The 13,956-nt window shown below is 49.6% G+C and overlaps 1 protein-coding gene across 4 annotated transcripts in view; it reads right to left on the reverse strand.

The window, feature by feature from the left end:
* ARHGEF12 (Rho guanine nucleotide exchange factor 12) overlaps nucleotides 1–13,956 on the reverse strand; it is a 64,081-nt gene that overhangs the window by 49,384 nt on the left and 741 nt on the right. The window lies entirely within an intron of this gene.

Genomic DNA, 13,956 nt, shown 5'->3' on the forward strand with positions numbered 1-13,956 from the left:
GCGTGTCAGTATTTGCCTCCTGGTTCTGTTAAAATAGAAGAAAGCCCTGATTTAGGAAACCCACCGGTCGTCACGAGGCGATGGCAGCGGAACTCCTCGGGACGTGGCACAGCACAGCAGAGCTCACTGAGCTACAGGCGTCCTGCTATCAGCTCTGCTCCCTCCCTTCCCCTCCCCACAACCAAGCCGGGAGCCTCCTCCCTCCCCATGGCACAGAACCACCAGCACCCACTGCCACCAGTGCCAGCGAGCTGCCCTCCATGCATGGAGCTGAGCTGCCTGGGGCACTTCTCACCATAAAAATGTCTGCGTGTAGATTTACGTACATTACACACACACACACCACCCACAACAAAAACCCCCAGCAGTGATAACAAACCCCAACCCTTTCACATCACATCTTCACACCCCTGCCTTCACGGAAACTATTGCTAATGGGGAGGAGGCTCCCAGTGCTCTGTTGCTGTATTAACAGCCTCTGTTTTGCACCAGAGCACAGCTCAGAGCAGCGTTATGACTGTTCCCTACCAATGTTGTTTGCTTCATTAATAAAACAAAACAAACAAACAAACAAACACAATTAAACCCAAAATAGGAAAAGATCAGCAAAAATCATTTTCAGCACAAACAGAAATATCTCAAAGATGGTTTCCTCAACGCCAGTATGTCATATCAACATGCATAAAACGTCAGCTCATCAAAACCACATTCATACACTTAAAACCAGGAGGTTCTGCTCAGATGCAGAGGGCTGGGGGGTACTTGGATCCAGCACTGGGATCCAAGAGGAGGGGTGACAGCACCCAGGGCTTGCTCTCTTGCTGCCAAACCTTTGTTCCTGAGCTGAGACACCAAGGCACAGATTCTCATCACATCGTATTTAATTGGCCATTTTTACAATGAAAATATAAAAGAGGAACTGAGGTTCACATAGCAGCTAGAAATAGAACGAAAACAAAAAGCCCCACGAGAGAATAAACCCAAACCTTTCCTTCCCTTCTTCTTCCAGCACATTTAAAGAAAAATTCTTCCTCTCCTCTGCATTCAAGGAACTATTCCCTCATCTTTCAGCACATTCGTGTGAAAAGGAACAAAGACTCCACGTTACCTGGTTCACCAGCCAGGCTCAGAGCACAGGGAGATCCCAAAGGCCCACGTCCAGGGGGAGCACGCTGCCACCCAGCCCTCCCCACACACCTCTCCTCCTGCGAGCTCTCCGATTCCTTCCATGCTCACATATCCTCCAGCAGCATTGCTCAATTGCTCCGTTGCTGGGATGGAACAAACCCCTCCTCCTCCAGCAGCATCCACCCTTACAGAGCTGTGTGCATTGGAGATAGACAGCCCGTATACATGCCACACGTATCCACTGTTGTGTATTTACATATGCTTTGATGTGCACGTGTATGTAGATATAGCTGCGTGCATATATACACATACATGGGTGAGAAGGGAAGCACGCCTGCTGCCAGCCCAGGAAAGGAGCCCGGAGGTCAGAGCAAGGGGCAGCAGGCTGGCTGAGCCCTGGGCAAAAGGAGGGCAGGGGGAAGGGGCTGTTTTCTTTTTCTGCCCCAATAAGCTAATGAAGTTTGTGAGCACTGCTAGCGGGATAGAAATTTCTTCACGCTACGCTGTCCGTTTGTGTTTGATTAATGTAAATCTTCCCAAGGTTGCAGCCGTGCCCCAGGCAGCACAGTGCTCACACGTGACATTCCTGGGGTACCCTCTGCCACAAAACCATTTGTCTCGTTTTATTTTCCACCCCACCTTCGGCGGTTTCAATTGCTGTTTCCTAATGCAACTCATCCCCCTTCCCTTATCACTGTTATAAGGATCAATCCGCAGTAAATCACTGTATTAACAGCAATCCTTCAGATCCTGTGAACCAAAACGTCCCTCCTGTGCTGCCCCATGCAATGCCTGCCGGTATCAAACAGAACCTCAAAGCCACAGCTGCACCACGGCTGCAATTACGCAGCAGACAGGAAGCCAAAGACAGCAACTCCTGCCCCTGTCTGCTCCCTGCTTCTGCTCATGCACTCATTCCCCTGCCTAAGCTTGCTTTTCAGATCTGCAGGGAGTATTTGGATACACTGCAGGGCTGTGCCTTCACCTCAGAGGGGACGTTTCCAGGCCCTTGAAGCATCAGAACTCCCTCCCTGGCATCGACACATGGAAATATCATTTATTTCCCATTGGCACTTGAGCTCCTATTCACTCCCAATAAGGGTGGGCATGTTAACGACGGATTCTAACACAGGATTATGACCCAAGTAGGATCACTGCAGGCAAAGGCTTCACTGCCGGCTGCACTGTCTGGCTTATAATTTTAGACTATTAATTTTGATTGATGTTTTATCTGCAGATTTTGGGGAAAAGCAACACAATGCATTCCTTTCAAGTACAACCCAACGCAGCTGCCAGGAAATGGTGTAAAAACAAGAAAGGCTCAGGAATGGAAGCTTCTATCTCGCTTCCTACTCTGATTTCCCAGATTTCCTTCCCTCCATACTCTCTCAGCCACAGGACATAAGAAGAAAACAATCTGGAAAAAAAATAAATAAGTCTTGGACCAAAAAAGCAAGCAGAGAGACAGCAAGGCTATGGCTAGGGCTGGAAACATGGGTCCCTGCTCTATATTTACCTGAGTTTCTACAGTCCCAGATGGCAGAGGAAAGAGAAAACAGGGAATGGCGATGGTACCTCCCACACCATTAAATAAAAACAACAGCCAAACACCTCCTAAGAACACAGGAAAGAACAGCAGATGCTCACTTAACCCATATAATAAAACATTAAGACACTGAAGTTATTTCAGTGCTTCCACAGCACGCCGCCTTTGCATTCCAGGTTTAACATTCCAGGATTTTCCTATTTCTGTTCCACTGTTCTTTGTCAAATAACCCCAACTTCAGCCCCTATTCCTTCGCTCACACTCTATCGATTAAGGAACACATTTCCTCTTGCCCACGTACAAGCCACACACCCGCAAACAAAATAAGCAAAGCTCTTCTTGTTGTTAACTAACAGCATTAGCAGCTCTCAGCTGGTTAGGATGGGATACAGTAAATATTTATGCAGAATTCACAGACCTTTACCCCAATAAAGAGCCAGACATGGGAAAAGATCCGCTTCCCAGAGCTCCATCCAGCGGAAGCGAAGCGGTCCCCAGAGGATGGGTGGATGGACAGACGGATGGAGCCCACATCCCTGCGACAAACTGCCACCAGGAGCAGCTCTCAGCTTCCACAGAGTGCTGAGCAGCTGCAAGAACCGCCCTGCACTTCAGTTCAGGGTATTCATCACCCTGCACATCAGTTGTGGTCTCAGGGGCTAAAGGCGTGCAGCAGCAGCAAGCTTTCTGCACCCTGAGCCCATTATGGGCTCAGGATGTCGGTTTCTCTGTCTTCTTACATAAAGCATCTCTTCCCACCTTAAATAAACAGGAACTTGCAAATGACTATTCAGTATGGCTTGTCTTTTTTCTTATTTTGAGAGAGTAAATGTGGAAGGATAGGTATGCAAGAAACCTCACATGTTTCAGCAGCACACTGCAATAATACAGAGCCCAACCAGATTACCTGCGCCGCCTGCATGCATCTGAGAAACAGCTGTGTGCTCCCCAGCACAAAAATAGCACGCTGCTCTCCAGAATGCAAAGAGCTCCTGAGAAGCTGCCGTGTCACAGGAGCTGCATCAGAGCACGCAAAGCACCTCTGCCCTTCAGCTCCCCCAGGACTGAGCTCAACCCCCCACCTCCCAAAGCTGTTGCAGCTTACAGCCAACACATCTCTTTGGTTTCTTCTGGCCCAGCTCTGCGGTTCCGGCTGGAAGAACAAAGAAGTTCAGAACGCATTTCTGCAGCACAGCATATAGCAAAACAGGCAGTGGAAGTCAGACATACAGAAGCTCCCCCCAGGAATTTCTGCCACGCAGAGCAATTTCAGGAGAGCTTACAGCAGGTAAAGCAATAACTCCACAAAGCAACCGCTTCCCACATGCAAACCTTGCGCTGTTTCAGCTCCTTAGGAACATGCCTTCAATTACTGTAACTCGGTTTGAAAAATAGGAAACTGAGGTAGAGAAACAGGAAATTGTTTCTGCAGGAAGAGAGCAGGCCAGCAATCACTGAAGGACAAGCACACCCCGGATTGTTTGAGCAGCCGTTCCATCTGAAATCCGTACAGGGCAGAAAACAAGCCATGGATACTTAGCATATATGATGCAACTGAAAGCCAGCAATGGGCAGTAAAGCCAAAAGATCTGCAAGCTTTCAGGATTCAGAGTAGTTTGGCACAATTGCCTGAAAGCTTTTAGGGGCCTGGCCGCAGGATGGGAAGCCCCAGCAGATGCCCTTATGTTCTGTGTGTAGCTTCAGGACTCGCAGCACGGAGCCCAGGGCACCCACAGGACACCAGGCAAAACCCAAGCTCAGAACTGATACAAAGCAAACACGGCTCACAGGCAGCTGTCAAGTCTGCCCAATCTGTGAGGAAAATTAACACACACAAAGAAAAACACCTGTCTGCAAAAGCAAAAAGCACCTCATGAGCATGAGCCCCAATTCCCTCCATCTCTCATTGTCTGCGCTGACTTCTGGCGTAGGAAAACGGGCTATATGGAGCTTCATTTAAAGGTCACACAGTTTCCTTCCTTGATCTTTTACCATGAGCAATTTTAGAAGCCACTCAACATCTTAGAACAGCGTATATAAACAATTTCTGCTTATCCTGCCACTGAAGTGCATTTAACCAATTCCCATCAGCCTGCAATGGTGGCTGAAAAACAGCTCCAAAATGCACAAGTTACACCAGTCACCAAATCCCAACGTGAAGCAGTGCCAAAGCAGCACACCAACCTACAGAGAGAGACGAAGAGGTTATTCTACAGTTCACATTTTGCTGAGAGAGAAACAAGAGCAGGGACACTCCATTTTCTAAGGCTGGGTCTGCTCCATTCACAGTGGGTGTGTTATGATCCAATGAGAGCAAAACCCAATCCAAGAGCATGGCTGCAGCAGCCCATAGCACCCAGCCATGGTGTGCTCAGGAAGGTTGCAGCAATAAATACTTTGAGGCCTAATAAACTGCATATCAAGAACCAGGAAGAAAAAGAGCTTGACTCATTCTTTCCAAAGGTTTCTGCAGTTTCGTTTCACAGCAATGCAGCTCTCATCCCTCTCTGCCTTTACACTACAATACAACCCCAAAATTAAAGGATACAAACAGTGTCAAAGCGTCAGTCTCACACAACAGCACTCAGCACTATGGTGCTCACGTCAGCAGCCCTGTGCTCCCCATGTCTGACAGCAGAAAACAACCGAACCCACACCATCAGTACCTGCATTCACAGCCCCAGGCTCTGAAAACGCACAGATCCATTCCTCTAGTGCACTGGAACCTACTTCACTCCCATTGCTTCAGCACCACAAGGGATATACAACCACTGATGCTCAGAGCTCATGCTATTCCAGACACTGTCTGTGAGCTTTGGCTCATTTTGCCCGAGCTTCCCCAGAACTCATTTTATTTCAGAGCCCGTCCTATTGACAATTCCCCTTCTGCCCTCCAGGCAGCACATAATGAACAGTGTTTTCCAGGGCTATTCACAGGGCTCACCCTGCCCCAAGCATGCCATGCAGGGGGCCAGAAGAAAACGAAGGGCTTGGACATTGGAACCATAAGAGCACGTGTTTGCCTCTTGCTTTGAAATCCCAGAGCAGGGCTGCTCGTGCAGCATCACTGCTATGGACGTCTCCCCCCAGAGGTGAGGCTCACAGTGTAACCGGATCATTTCTCCATCTCATCATATATATATAAAAGAATCATTTCCATTTAAGCAACGAATGCGTGCAGCTTACCTATAGAAGCATCATGCTTGCTCCTCTTATCAGCTCCATCTGAAGGCCACCCATGCTTGCAGACAGCACAGCTCCCTCTGTGTTGCATCCAAGCATGCTCCACACACCCTCCTCCCCAGCCCTGCTGCACCCCACAAGCTGGGCATGCCCCCTGCTTCTGCAGCCATTTCCTGAGCCAAGAGCATCAATGCTGTGGGAGGGAGCAGGCGAGGGAAGCTGCAGCCCAATGCTCACATTGAAAAAGAGCAGGTTCTGCAGACTGTCCCAGGCCCAGAACTGCAGCACAGCTGTGTGTGAGCAGCCCAGGGCAGTGGGAATCCCCTGCATCACGCTGCACCAAGCCCAGAGCAGCAACAACTCCCTGACTGCACGCTGCTGAGAGAAGTGTTTTCCTGGCCTGAACCAGCTGGGTTACTGCAGGCAGAATGCAGCCACAGACTCAGCTCCAGAGTGGGAGTCAAAAGCACTACAGAACAGGTGCAGGCACCAAAGTGCACAGCTAACGTCTCAGACGAGTGCAAAACCTGATAATAAGCCTACTAAGAGGAAAAGGGAGAGGTCAAGGTTTGCTATGCCATACATACAGCTGAAGTCGCACTGGATAACATCCAAAGTAAACAAAATTCCAGAGTTTAAAGCGAGCACCAGCATTCCTCCATCTTCCCACTGGATGAACAGAAAAGCATGAAGAGCATGCCTGCTCTTTTTGGGGGGTTGTGTTTTGGATGTATTACGGTTGGTTTATTTCCATAGCATGAGTGAGCTGAACACTGTACAGAAAGAACTTCAGAGAGTGTAAAACTTGGGGCTATCCAGCACTCTGCAAAGGGCTGCTGCTGAGGAGGGGTTATTGCAGCTGGGCATCTGCCTTGGGGTGGGCACAGAGCAAAGCACCCCTTCCTGCAGCACAGCCAGGTGCTTCCCTTTGCTGCTGCAGGTTCTGGATCTCATAGGGAAAGCTGCTGCGGTGTTACCAGCACCTGCAGACTGCACCCCATCCTTCTAATGCACACGGACAGAAACAAAGATGACCCCACAACAACTGCAGACGGCTCTTCCCGCTGTGTCCCCATACCACCTCCATCAGCCAGAACGACGGAGTGCTGCTTTGCTCAGATCTCATCTGCACCCACACCAACCACTTCCGGCAGCCGAAACCGCAGGGACTGCGCAGGGCAAACCACAGCCTATTGCTGTGTGTCAGCAGGCAGCGGCAGCACACTGCCAGCCCCAAGACCTCTCAGCTGTCTAAGAACTCTTCTCCTCGTCACATCGCTGCCCATCAGTTCACATCACACTAATTCATTCCTCTTCTTCCTATCACGGCTCCCCTGACTTTTTTGACCAGGTCGGATGGCTGGACGCCCCGTGGCAGCAGGGGGAAACACCCTTTTCAATCTGAAATAACCCAAGAATGGCAACTTACTGCTGGCTGAAGTCATCATCTAATTTCGGACACCGCACAATAATGTTTCAGACGGCGGAAAAAGCTGTCCTATCTGCAGGGATCAGAGCCACACCTCCTGCTCCAAAGGCCCCAGCAAAAAAGGCCGGAGCTCCTACCACTGCTGCTGCCCCAACCAGAGCGGCTTCGGAAGGCCCTGAGCACCCACAGCCCCTTCAGGATCACAGAGGTCCTCCCACCACCAACCTGTAGTCAGCACGGCTGTGCTCCTGCCTCTGGTTGGCAGTTCTCTCCTTCCATCAGCAGCTCCTGGCCCTGTGCTGTTGATGTGTGCCTCCAGAAGGCAGTGGCAGGCAGGAAACCTTCTCATATCCGGCAGCTGCCATCAGCTCTCCCATTTCTATCCCTCTCACTCATTTCCTATTGACTTTCTCATGTCTTGCATTGCAGCTTTTTCCTATTTCCTTTTCTCCTTGCTCATTATAGCTCCCCTCCTTCCATTCTCTAATCCTCCTCCCTTTCCCAGCAGCTTTGATCTCGCTCCCCCCTCTACCAGGATGTCCCCAGAGCCCCCAGTGCCCCCATGCCAGGCAGTGCTGTGAGCAGACTGCTTGCTGCCAGCACGCTGCCCCAGCAGCCACCAACGGAGCAGAAAGCCTTCCAGCAGCCATCAGATATTCAGGCAGGCTTGCAGGTTGAAGCTTGCATGTTTATGGGAGTGGTGGACTCGATCCTCTGCCTCTCTTGGATCAGCCTAGCGCATTATTACAGAGATGGGTCTTCTCCTACAGACTGGGAAATGTTTGTTTCCAGCCCTCCTCCAGGATCCCAGCACCTTGCCCTGCACAGGTTGCTGCTCCTTGCAGCAATAACCACCTGTTATACCACAAACACAGCCTACAAATAAACTCAAAATCAGCTTCTCATAAACAGGATTAGCTGTGCTGCCGCTCACGGCTTCCAGGAGGAACGGGACTTGGACAACAAGTTGGTTTCCACCAGTATTTCTGAAGGCTTCTAGGGCAAACTTCAGGGGCAGCAGACAGACACCAACCCAAGTCATGCCCTGAAAGCCACGTTTCCTCTGCCAGCTGCAAACAACCAAGAGCTCCCATACCTTGGGATTCTCTCTTAGGATCAACGTTAACACTGCAACTTGGTTAGAATCACCAAAATTGGCCCTTTGGGTCGGGTCACACAGCTTTTCCTATCTTTTATATAGCTCTGATCGTAAAAGGGTTGTTTTACACAAGGCCTGAAATGAACCCAGGCCCAGGAGCATCTCCGGGCCAGGACACACTGTGATGTAAGGGATGGACACAGCAAACCTCCAGGAGGACACTGCAGCATCCAAGTAACAAATATGACAGCGATTCGGATAGATTACAACCAAATTATTTCAAATACAGGAACTCACACGCTGTGCCTGAGGGTCTTTTCCATCTCACATGTTCAACCCCCATTCATTAACTTCGCCAGTGCAAATTTAACCCAGCACCTTCACCGACTGACATCACCAAGCTGAGGTTCAGCGTTGTCAAAACAAAGCTTAAAATAGCTCTGCAGATCAGTTTTAAGCATTTGCCAACCAATGTAAACAGCATCACTTCTTACTCCACAGCCCTGAGGATGGGCACAGGGAGGGTTCCTGCCTGCTGCCCTGCGACAGACAGAATACTGAGAACGCTCCCAAAAAGGATGCAGGGAACGAACAATGCAATGTCCAGGAGACCATTTGTGAACGTCAAAGTCTGCACATTGTTTTGTTTATGCTATTTATAATTATGCTTACATTTAAACATGAAATAAGGACGCTGCTTTTTCCTGCCCTTTTAACGTATTTATTTTAATTAAAGAAGCAAACCTTGTTTCTTCCTGCCTTTCTCTAGAAGTGCTGTTCCTATTTTTTACTTCTCGGTATCCTGCCTTGTGTTTTACCCTTCATACATTCCTCATCAGACACCGCAGGTTTCTCATCCCTTCTCATTTCACTAATAACTTTGCTGCTCCTTCCCTCGGCCTCACTCTCAGCCCAGGCACTCTCCATATCCCAGCTCCTGACCCTTCGTTTAATCAAGCTGAGACACGTACCAACATTTCCATTCTTTAAACCTAGTCATTACCCAGGCTGCAAAATAGGACACAATGCAGTATCACCTCTCTTTGCAAGAGAAAGATCTGCCTTTCTCCAAGGAGGTAAAACACCAGGAGCAGAGTCAGAGCGCTCAGACAGAGCGATGTTTGGGAACCTCAGCATCTCAGGTCACCCAGCCTAAAAGTTCAACTGGGACGCATCAGTCACTCTCTTGCTAACAATTTTCAGAGGGAAGACAGAGGTATTAAGTGAGAAACCTGTGGGCTGGAGATCTGAAAGCAAAAGCCTGAGCTTGCCTTTCAAGCAGCACGGCCAGCACGCATCCCAGTGACCAGAAGGACCACCTAGAGGTTTGAGCAGACAGTGCAGACTCCAGACCAAAGCAAACATCACTTCAGGGCAGGCTGAAGGCTGAGAGCAGGAAGAGCAAATGGCCAAAAACCCCTGGTGGTGTTGCAGAGCTCCGTGGGACAGCAGTGCTGACTGCGCACCAGGCAGCATTCATGTCCAGTGCTTAAAACATTGAATTCCCGCCCTGCCATGACGTGAAAAGATCTCGGGATACAGCTATGAAGTGTTTAAAACAACTGGTACAGGTGAGCAGTGCTCTGCACTACCTTCAGGCGGGCTGCCTATACTCAGATCCTGACCCACTGCTTTGCAATATGATAGGCAATAGTTTGGGGAGCAAATAGGAGGATGGTGCTCAGCTCTGGAGCTCTGGAGCAGTCCTGTTGCTGAGTGCATCCATTGGGCCCCAACTGCTGTGGATCTGAACAAGATTTCCAATAGTCTGACACCAAAGCAGCCTACATCCAGTGCTGCTCCTGATTTACACACCCCAAACGGTACCGAACGCTGTAACAGGAGTTGTGTGCACACAGAGTTATACAATGGGGCTGCCACGAAATGCTGCTCCTGCCTCCACCCAAATCATCACGACGCCCACAGCTCTATTCAGAACTAGAAAATCAAGCTCACCTCAACTCCCGTCTCTAGTAAAAAGCCTCATAAATTATGCAGCACCAAATGGGAGCGTTTGCTTCTCTCCCAGCCAATAGCAAACCTCAGGCAGCTTCAGTGGAAACAAAATAGAGTTTGTTAAGTTTTCTAAGTAAATGTGCATTCATAACATTGAGCTACCCAGAAACAACTCAGCAGCAGCACAGCTCCCTTTCCAGTTCTTCCTCCTATTCCAGGGATGGAAAGGAGCCCTTCCCCCACCAGGAGTCACAGGAGTCCCAATGACACTGGGGTCTTACAAACAGCCACAGACAGGGAAAGTGCATCTCAGTAGATAAGAAACAATTAGGACCTATTTTAGTACCAAGTGAGGAGCAAATCAGCAATTAAAAGCCTCCCCGGGGTAATTATGTGTGAATTCTACCTCTCCTGTTTTTCAACCATAGCAAACAAAACTACAAGGCTGTTAGGAATAAAACGAGGCAACTGCATGAGAAGGGCCATCAGTGCCCCACGAGATGCTCCAAGAGCATCTTTCCTTCAGAGAGCTTCAGCAGCAGGGGCGAGTCCTGCAGCCCAGCAACTGCTTCACTCTGCAGCACGTTTGGAACGGTTACAGGAAGAAATACAGCTAACTACGAGACAAATATATATATATATATAAATGGCATACAAATGTTTCTTCAGTGTCATAACAGGATACAGCAGCAGCAGGCTGATCATCCTTCAGCAGCCAACCAGAGCCTGCAAATGGCTGAGCTCCATCCCAGCTCAGCACGCCCTTGCAAAGCACACAGCCCTTATCTCGCCCCGCCATGCGTGGCGGGCTGTGGCTGCAATGCCCCAAGGCAGCAGAGTGGGGCAGCCCCACCACAGCACACAGCCCTCCTCCAGACCCTGGCAGCCCAATGCTGTACCCTCCGTGGGGATCTCAGAGTGCAGTTCAACCTCAGCTGCAACCCCAGCACCAGAAATGCAGCCTAGGTAACGAGACAGGAGCGTGGGGCCGAACTGAAGTGGAAACCTGCATGCTAAGAGCATAGCAAATCCCTCCTACATCCAGAGTGGAAGAGCAGGGGCTCTGTCAACCCCTGACCTACCTGAGATACCTGCTGTATGTCCCCTCAACAGCCCTGTTTTCCCCTCCTCAATTAAAGACCTCAAGTGCAGATGCCCACCCCAAGACTTACTGGCTTAAGAGAAATGCCTCCCTCTGAACAAACACGGTGCAGCAAAGAGGATATTAAACTAAGAGGGTGTAAGTGTTTGTAAACACGAAGCGTCAGGGCAGTGAGGCTGCAGATGAACTGCGAGATACGGCCTGCTGGGCAGCGGGTTTACGAAAAGCAACAGCTGAGAAAGTCAAAGAACATCCTGAGAGAAGGGGAAGTGAACGTCAGGGCTCAGAGCCCCGCACTGCTCACACCACCACCATCCTGGGCCACTTTCTGCTCATGCACTCATTTCTAACCTCTAGCACTACTTTACAAGATCACCTTCCTCCAGCAGCAGAGGAGCTGATCAGGAATGGCCTCTATCAGATGCTTCTCCATTGGCTTTGCTGAGCCTCGTGATGCTCTCAGAAGCCTCAGCATCTGTGGGCTCTGTGCTTAACACCTGGGATTCCACCCAGTGCCCAAACACTCGCTGTCCTCCAACCTTAAGATGCTGCAGGAAGAAGAGGTAAGAAGAAAAACACTGCTTTGGGTAACAGAGCCCCACCTGGGGAAACAGCACAGCCACGATCAACACGAGCTGGGTTTAATACCCAGAGAAAACAATTTCAGCAGTTTTAGACACTGAGATCCACTGGGAAAAAGAAGAAAACACCATGAGACAAAAAAGAAACCATGTTGATGAGAATACCATTCATCACAGCACCTCCAGAGAAGCACTAAGAAATGGCCATTTCTGTTTTCCTCCTGATTTATGTGTACTTTACTGCCATACATCACACCACCTCCAAGGAGACACAACACACACTAAGGATGGGACAAATGCAACCTGGGCGATGGGAGTGCCAAAACCACATAGCCCATACAACGTGGTGTGAATGCCATCTCAAAGGGGTGCACAAGGCAGCAGTCACTGTCTTAAGCAGCTATATAAATCTAAAAGCCAAGCATGTAAAGCTCACGTGGAGAAAAAAGCAGGCCTGCACTGCCTCGTTATGCTCAGAAAACCTTTGGCACAGATGCAAGCTGAGTTTTGTTGTTATGTTTTTAAGGCAGTTCCCAACCTGGCTGCACCAAGGAAGGTCACTGATAAATAAAGAGAAAATTAAAGCCATCATATGACTTGTGTGGCTCTAATGATACCAGAAGCTCCGGGTTTATTTATATTGCACCTGCTTTACATTCCACACTTGAGAGCCAGACATAAAGAGGCAATACAGATGTTGGGCATAAGAGGAAGGAAGCTTTCACCGACACAACAGCGACTGAAAAATGCCTCCACGCAGACCCTGCACAACGCTGTGGGAACACAGAACAGGCAAGCAGAGGCACAGGCACCAAATCCAGCTCTGGAAGCTGCATCAGGGAATGAATGGACAGCAGGGCTGAGCTCCCCCAGAGCTGGGGGCTTCCTGGAGTTGGGAGCTGCCCAACACTGCATGCTGGGGCTGTAGAAGCAGCTCCTCACCTGGCATTAAAGGTCCTCTGAGCCAGAGCCCCCACAGAGCACCAAACACAAACATGCACTGCACATGACTGAACGCAAAAACAAAAGGAAATGGAGACTTTTTTTTTCCCCTTCTGGTCTGTGCTCCGTTTTCAATTTGTCTGTTCCAATCCAATAATGGAAAGTATTTTGTTGTTACCAACAAACAAGTTCAGCTCCCCATCCTCACGCACCGCTCAGCTGCTCTGGCTATGAGAATCCCAACGCTCCTCTCGGTGCCCTGCAACCTTACACACCTGATAGCACCCTGCAGCTCAGGAACACACACTGCCAATATTCATATACATATGCTGCAACAAAAATAAAAGCCTCCAAAGTGTTTGGTTGTTTTTTTTTTTTCCAGGTGATCTCCTAGGACAAAACCCATCAGAAGAGATAAACGTGAAGCTTGGATGTGGCTCCCAGCTCACCACAGCTCCCCATGGCACCCACAGCCCCATCCCTCTATTGCTGGGGAGGCCACGCAGTGCCCAGGAGGTACTCAGGAACTCAGGCCTTCATCCCACACATGTTCACACCAAGCACAAAAAGAAACACAGTGAAAGGGAAACTCTGCTTGCAAGTATTGAAAAATACAAGTTGTTGCAGCTCCTTGACGTAAACACTCCCATCATTCTGTCTCAGAAGTGCAACAGGGGTTCCCCACTGCATTTAAGCTGCTTTCCTCAAAACAGAAAATGCATTTTTCCACCTGCTCCATAGAGAACCATAGAATGCAGGAGGGGACCCAGGGCTGGGCAGTGCAGCCTCACCTGGGCTGACCCCGGCTGCAGCAGGGATGGCTGCACATCCACAGGCAGCACCCAGCGCTGGTTGCTGCGATGCTATGAGATGCTGAGCGAGGAGCTGGAATCACAGAATCACAAGGTTGGAAAAGACCTCCAAGATCACCCAGTCCAACCATCCACCCATCACCAATAGTACTAAACCACATCCCTCAACACAAAATCC

The sequence above is a fragment of the Lagopus leucura genome, unplaced genomic scaffold (genome assembly GCF_019238085.1).
Source record: "Lagopus leucura isolate 7727_CA_CO unplaced genomic scaffold, USGS_WTPT01 Super-Scaffold_100034, whole genome shotgun sequence".
Lineage (NCBI taxonomy): Eukaryota > Metazoa > Chordata > Aves > Galliformes > Phasianidae > Lagopus > Lagopus leucura.